Source organism: Mus caroli, chromosome 5 (assembly GCF_900094665.2).
Source record: "Mus caroli chromosome 5, CAROLI_EIJ_v1.1, whole genome shotgun sequence".
Classification (NCBI taxonomy): domain Eukaryota; kingdom Metazoa; phylum Chordata; class Mammalia; order Rodentia; family Muridae; genus Mus; species Mus caroli.
This window is the reverse complement of record NC_034574.1, coordinates 81,232,893-81,240,689: the sequence shown is the minus strand read 5'-3', so window position 1 is coordinate 81,240,689 and position 7,797 is coordinate 81,232,893. Positions and strand designations below refer to the sequence as shown.

General features: G+C 38.2%; 1 pseudogene; it reads right to left on the bottom strand.

Annotated features, from left to right (window-relative positions):
• LOC110294885 overlaps positions 1-4,155 on the bottom strand; it is a 9,051-nt pseudogene extending 4,896 nt beyond the window's left edge.
• Positions 4,156-7,797: the final 3,642 nt, after the last annotated feature.

Sequence of the window (7,797 nt, the reverse complement as noted above, 5' to 3'; positions counted from 1 at the left end):
GGAGAAAAGGACTGAAGTCCTGAGGGCTAGCAGGAAAAGTGGAAACAGGCAACCTTGGGAGGTAGGAGGTTGGGGCACCCTCCAGAACATACCAGTTTCAATTAACCTGGACACCTGAGATCTCTCAAACACTGGACCACCAACCAGGCAGTATACACCAGCAGATTGAAGGCCCCTAATAAATATACAGTAGAGGACTTCAGGGTCTATGTTCATTTAGAGATGATGCACCTAACCCTTAAAAGACTGGAGGCCCCAGGGAATTTAGAAGTCTGGTGGGGTTGGTGGTAGGGACATCCCTGTGGCGACAGGGTTGCGGGGAATGTATGGCATGTGGAACATTCAAAGTGTGGCCCAGGAGTGGAATAACATCTGGAGTGTTAAATAAGTGAATAAAGAAATAAATAAATGATTAACAAAAAGAAAAAGGAGTTGAGGTATTTATTCTGATTGTTCTTATAGGACAGTTTTTCTTCTGGGTTAATCTCATGTTATTTGATATGTTATCTTAAAAAATAAATGGTATATGGAAGTACAAACCTTTAAAAAGTTTAGTTTTCTTGCAATTGTAAGAAAGTATTTAGTAAGAACAATTAGAAAGACCATTAAGTTCACTGTTGAATACTCGTTGCTCTATTGCTAGTCACATATTCTCTGTCTCTGTCTCTCTGTCTCCCTGTCTCTCTCTGTGTCTCTCTGTGTGTCTCTCTTTCACTGTCTCTCTGAATTTCTCTCTCTCTCTCTCTCTCTCTCTCTCTCTCTCTCTCTCTCTGTCTCTCTCTGTCTCTCTGTCTCTCTCTCTCAGGGCACTATGCTAATAACATTTATAGTTTCTGAAATAAAGACTCTTCTGCTTAGATTATCTTGTTTTTAGTTTTAATTTTTATCCTGTAATAACGAAGCTGTATTTTAAGTTTGAACTTAAACGTTTCTACACATCTGGTCTCATGCATTTGACTTAACAAAGTTATTTGTGTTTAGTTATGAGAGTAAATCCAGAGCATTGTATTTTCAGTGGACTTAATATTTTAGTTTGTTAGTGATCTCTTTTTCATTTTGAAATTTAAGGCAGTGTGTTTTTAATTGTGCAGGGTGAACCTCAATAATCTAGGTCAGTGATTCTCAATTTTCCTAATGCTGTGACGCTTTCATATACTTCCTCATGTTTTGGTGACCCCAAGCACAGAGTTTTATTTTATTACTTCCTAAGTGTTTGAAATAATAATAATGTAAATATCTAATATATGTCACCCCAAGTGATCATTACCCATAGGTTGACAATCACTGGTCTAGGTGGTCTTGAAATTAACAATGTCTTCTGAGTGGTCATGACTTCAGCTTTGAGCCATCAAACTAGGCATTGCAATTTATTTTAAAGAATCCAAACACACACAAACATACACATACACAAACATACACATACACAAACATACACACATGCACACACAACCAGGTGTTTGGTTTGAGATTTTCACTTAAATATTGGGAAATATACATGCAAAAGACATTGCACACAAAACCCCAACCAAAGCAAAGCAAACAAAACAAAAGTGAGTAAAAAACTTTACAAAATGCAATTGAGTCATTTTTGTGCTGTCAAACTAATATTGGAGATGGAGCCTGCCCTGTAGTGTGGCTCATACACATAGTGAGGCTCTTTTGGAGAAATTACCAATCATGTATTAATTGCAAATAGCTTCATTGTAGTGATGGAAGCCCATGCACACTCCCTGTCTCAGAACAAGGAGTCCACTGGGCTTGACACTTTGTAGGCATTGCAAATGTTACCTTGAGTTCATATGTCTCAGTCTTGATGTATCAAGAAGACCCTGTTTTCTTAGAATGAATCTCCTCTGGATCTTACAATCTTTCTGCATGGGTATGAGGGGAGGCTTTGATGAATATACCCCACTTAGGAATGAGTGCCCCAAGGTCTTTCATTTTTTAAAAATATTTTCCTGTTGTAGGTCTATGTTTTCGTTCAAATCTACTGTAAGAGGAAGCCTTTTTAATGAGGGTTGAGTGAGGTACTTATATTTTGGTATAGCAGTATGCCATTTTATGAGTTTGTTTATAGCTACACACACACACACACAAACACACACAGTACTCCTACTGAGTGATTTTTATATGCTAATTTAAAAAGTTTTATTATACATTCCCTATTAAAACTGCCATGTAGTGTTACCTTATGGAATAATGCTACACCCTGTATTTGGATTGACTTAATCCACTTCTTCATTGGTGGGGCCTTGTGAACCAAAACAAGATGAAGGACTCCTTCACCAGAGAGTCCACCAGCCATTCCTCCACGCACACTTCCAGCATTCTGGTACAGCTTGATAATGATAGGATTGTAGACTTTCCTCAGTTATTTCTGCTGATGCTCAAATTCTTCCTTCTCTGCAGTCTGGTTCTTATCCAGATAAGAACAACTGGCAGATGATTTCATTACACTTGCCAAGAATCTTCTGTTTGTCCTCACCAATGACCTTTCCTTGAAGTTTCTCATCTTCAGCAGTTGAAGGCATAAGACTCTAGTGAATTCTTGGATGAAAACTTATCTTTCTTTTTCTCATCCTCAGCGCTGTATTTCTCAGCTTCTTGGGCTATGCACTCAATAGCCTCCTTGCTGTAGAGGTTCTTGAAATTGGTGGTTATGATCTTGTTCTCCTTTCCTGTGCTTTTATCTACAACAGAAAAATTGAGGATACCATTAGCATCAAAGTCAAAAGTAATTTCAATCTGAGGAACCCCTCATGGTGTTGGAGGTATGCCTGTGAACTTCAACTTTCCAACCAGGCTGTTGTTCTTGTTCATCACATCCCTTTAACCTTCACACATCTGAATAAGTACATCTGACTGGTTTTTAAAGCAGGTGGTAAAGTCTGTGTCTTCTTGGTGCGAATGGTGATATAGTGCTTGGTTAGGAGAGTCATGACTCTACTAGCAGTTTCAATACCTTGGGAAGGAGGAGTGACATCTAAGAGCAGTAAATCCTGATCATTCTCAGATTTGACTCCAGATAGAATGGCTGTCTGGAAAACTGCACCATAAGCAACAGCTTCATTGGGATGAATGATCTTGTTCAGTTTGTTCCATTGAGGAAGTCTTGCAGAAGTTTCTGAATCTTGGGGATTCTGGTAGAACCACTCACCAGGCCAATATCATGGATGTGTTCCTTGTCTAGTTTGGCATCTTGAAGATCCTTTTCTACAGGGTCCAGTTCACCACAGATGAGGCCAACATTCAGTTCCTCAAATTGAGCCTCGGTAATGGGGGTATAGATTTCAATTCCCTCATAGAGATGATCAGTTTCAATACTGGCCTGGGTGCTAGAGGATAGGGTTCACTTGGCCTGCTCACAGGCACTGCAGAGTGCTCGACAGCTCTCTTGTTCTCACTGATGTCCTTCTTGTGCTTTAACTTAAACTCAGCAATGGAGTAGTTGACAATTCAGTTGTCACAGCTTCTCTACTTAAGTGGGTGTCTCCAACTATTGATTTGACTTCTAAAGGTCTATCCTCAATAGTGACAAGTGACACATCAGAAATGTCACTTCCCAAGTGAAAAACAGCACATTCCTTTCAGGTACGAACTTCTTATCTAAATCATAAGCAATAGCAGCAGCAGTTGGTTTACTGATCATTCAAAGTCTATTGAGGCCAGCAATAGTTCCAACATCTTTGGTTGCCTGCCTCTGGGAGTCACTGAAGTAAGCTGTCTCTGTGACTATAGCATTGATAACAGTCTTTCCAAGGTAGAATTCTGTAATTTCCTTCATCTTTTTCAGAACCATTGAGGACACTTCCTCTGGATAGAATCTTTTTGTCTCCCCTTTGTATTTCAATTGGATCTTGGATCTGCCTGCATCATTCACCACCAAGAAGGGCCAGTGCTTTATATCAGACTGAACAATAGCATCATCAAACCTATGTCCTTTCAGACATTTGGCATAAAAAACTATATTGGTGGAGTTCATTGCAACCTCATTCATTGCAGAATCCCAGTTAATTCTGTGTCATCGAAAGCAACATAGCTCATTGTAGTGTGTTTACCCGGGTCATTGTCAATTATTTACACATTTTCATACTGGAAGACATCCACACAGGAGTAGGTGGCACAAAGATATGTGCCAACAGGTCACTTGGACATGGTGGCTTTGATGTAGGCCTGGCTATGCTGAATCCCCTAATTCTGTCCCTGCATTCAATGAACACACCTACTGAGTTTATTTAGCTTATTTCATATATATTTCTGTCCTGAGCTGAACATTTGGGATTACATAACCAATGTGAGTGCTTGTCCCTGAACTCGAGTGTTTCTCACCTTCTCAGTAGTCATTAATTACCTGTAGCTCCTCATCTGGTGGTGGAACTATTTAGTAGTTCTTCTGACCCCATGCGTGTGTAACATGCCACTGTCATTATACTGGCCAGCACTACATCTTTTAATGTAAATGTGGCTCTCCACCATAAAAACAAAGATTTATCTTACCATTAAAACCAATGTGGACTATTACAGATACACAACTGGTCAAAATATGGTAAATAAGTTCATGGAGTGACCAACATGAACTGATGCAATTGTCATGGAACCCTACCTCCCCTGGATATCCTGTCTTCTATTCCAACATGCTCTGTCCATATCTGACTTAGAACTAACAAAAGTATTCGACATGCTTAGATCTCATTGCAGAAGTACAAACTCTATGAAAGGTCAATCCAAAATCTTCTCTCTAAAACTCTTGCAGAAATGCTTGCCAATTATAATTATGTAGATGATCTCCAGAGCACAGACTTTAAATGAACAAAAATCAGCATCATCAAAGGACTCAAAGTTTTTAAAAGACACAAAGCATCAGCTCAGTAAAATCAAGGAGAAAGAGCTTAAGGAGAATCAAATCACAGCGATGCTCAAGAAAACACAAACATAACGCTGGTGGAAGTAAAAAAGAAATTGCAGTACTTGAGAGCAGAATTCAATAAAGAGATAGAAACATTGAACATGGAGTTGAAAATCCCAATAATCCAATGGAAGAACTCAAAGGATGGCCTTACAAATTGAATGTGTGAAACAGAAGAAAAACAGTATTGGGAGGCAAAGACAAAATATATGAACTCCTCCAAATAAACAATATAAAAAATATTACCTTCCCCCCCACAGTACATACAAGATACGTTGTATACTATGAAAATACTTAAGGCCAAGCACAGGCTTAGGATGTGGTTTACCATTGCTTATATACACAATCCTATCAAATACACATTGATTGCTAGAATACCTTTAGATAAAATGATCCATAGAGCAAGGAGTACAAAGTTTTGCTTAAGTAATATGTGAAAATATGAAATTAGATGAAGAAATTGTGTTTGTAATAGTCATAAGAATTTATGTAGATCTGTATGAAGTTACCATGGTGTTTCCATGTTTTTAAGAACATGTCTTTTTTCCATTATGATATCTTTGAGGGTAAGTATAAATTTTTCCTTCTTCATTGTAGCCATTATCATCATAATTTTATGTACAATACCACCCCCTGAATGCGCAGTATCTGTTTTCCTGGGTTCTAAGGTTGTCAGTATTATAAGTATTCTGGGTTTCTTTTTGTCAGTGTCCTCTTCATAACAGCATAGCTATTCTCAGTAATTATTCTGTTTTAGGTTTTCAAAATGATGTCACCAATGAGCTTTCTCCCTGGTGACTAGCTTTCATAAATCCACAGAGTACCATGCAAGATTCCAAGGGATGAGAGCAAACAACACACTAACCCAGCTATGATGCCTAAGAACCACAACTGTGATTACCATGGCATTGTAACTCTATAGGTGCAGTAGTGCTACATGTACCTTGGTAATCAAGAACTTAGTTGGATTTAAGGCCCACTCAACAAGAGAGCAATCATGCCTGGGACTGGATCTGTGTCACTAACCAAGGAGAATTGTTTGGGGGTCTAGGACATGGAGGAACTGTTATATAAAGATAAGGAAAATCAAAGGGACAAGGAGGAGGTGGTTGATGTAATCCTGGACCAAAGGGTGGAGGGGGTAGTTGAAAAAATTCTAGACAATAGAGAGGAAGACAAAGAGGAGGAGGAGCAAGAAGAGTTGAAGAGATACTGGTCATCTAGGATTATGTTGTCCTCTGGGGCTTCTGTGACACTCACCAGACATTGAGGGAAAGAAAATAAACAATTTTAAATTAGATATTTTCACTGAGAATTGTTAGCATATACAATTTCTTAGCAATGCATAATTTTAAATGTCTTCTTAAAGTTCTACTCTCCCAAAACTTGTGTTGGCCTGAGTTTTCCAGCTAAGGTTTTTTCTTTCTTTTTTTCTTTTTTTAATATCTTATAACATTGGAAGCAGAAGAATTGAGAGATTTAATGTTGCGGGAAAAAAAATCTACAGGTTCTTTGTACTGGAGAGAAGCACATAACAATTAGGCTTTATGCGATCAGAGTGACCTCTGACTCATGACCTGCAAAAAGCTTGGATGCTTCCCTTGACCTTTTTCTACTGTCTTGGTCTTTACCCATATTTACCCTGACCTTAATACACTCATTGTTATTACAGTTTAGGAAGTGAGAGAGAATACATGGTATTTGTTTTCTGAGCATGGGTTACTGTGCTTATTATATTTTCTAGTTCCACTGCATTTCTGAAATTATTTTATTGTATTTCTTTTAAAATTGAAAGTAAACTTGAAGGAAAACTGGTGGGGATTCACTAGAAATAAAATGGAACGATGCTGAGTAAACATAGTCCAGTGTGGGCAAGGAAATCACAAATCTGGGATAGGGGAGACTAATGTGCGGTCAAGAAAAATCCACCCATTTGGAATATAAAAATCCCACACAGAAGCTTATTATTTCACATTAATTAAATGTTAATAAACAAAATTGGGGCCAATTAGCATTATGAAACACGATGTAATTTTATGAAGTGTGAAAGGATGGCCTTCAGAGAAGGATAGAAGTGCCTTTTAGGTACCCCTTCTTTATCTTGAGACACTTGAGAAAAGGACATTTCTATGCCAATAGTATACTATGCTATGACAAACATGTCCCTATAGTCCTATTTTGTGTTAAGTTATTTTGCAGCATCAGAAGCCTGTTACATGGTTTTAAGTAAATGTCATCAAAGACATGAGAAAATGTTTCTGCTTTTATTCTGAGCATACATGTTCTCAGTTAAAGCTTAGATGGCATTGAATTGAGAGAAAGTGTTGTGAACAAACTCTTAAGTTGGTTCTAAGTAGATGTGCTCACTAAAATCCATCCCAAATAATTTCCTGCCATACGTACTGGGAAATGTCTGTGTCACTCAAGAGCATAGAGTTGCTCTGTTTTTTTAATTCCAATAAGTTTTAGAATATTGTCCAGACTCTGTTCTTCAAGAAATAAGTTTAGTCTAGCATCTGGGAGGCCCAGATGTGTTTTATGTTCCTACACAGAGTGAGTATTTTACACTACAAGATGTTTCAAAAAAGACCAAAGAGAGGCAGAATGGTTGTCCCTGTAGTGTAAATGCTGTGGTGGTATCATGTAAAACCTGCATGACTGAAGAAAACTCTGGTTTAATTTTTGTCCTTAGGAAAATCACAATGGTACAGGTTTCTACATCCTGGATTCATAAGATTAATTGTGACATATTCAGATACATACCTGCTTCCTATTCATAAGCTCATTTCCTGTGAGTTATTTAATATTGCCAGTTGACAAGACAGTGCATGCCTTGGTATAGCACTTGGTGAGCCCTCAGTCTCTCACTTGCTAGGCTAACCCCCAGTTTT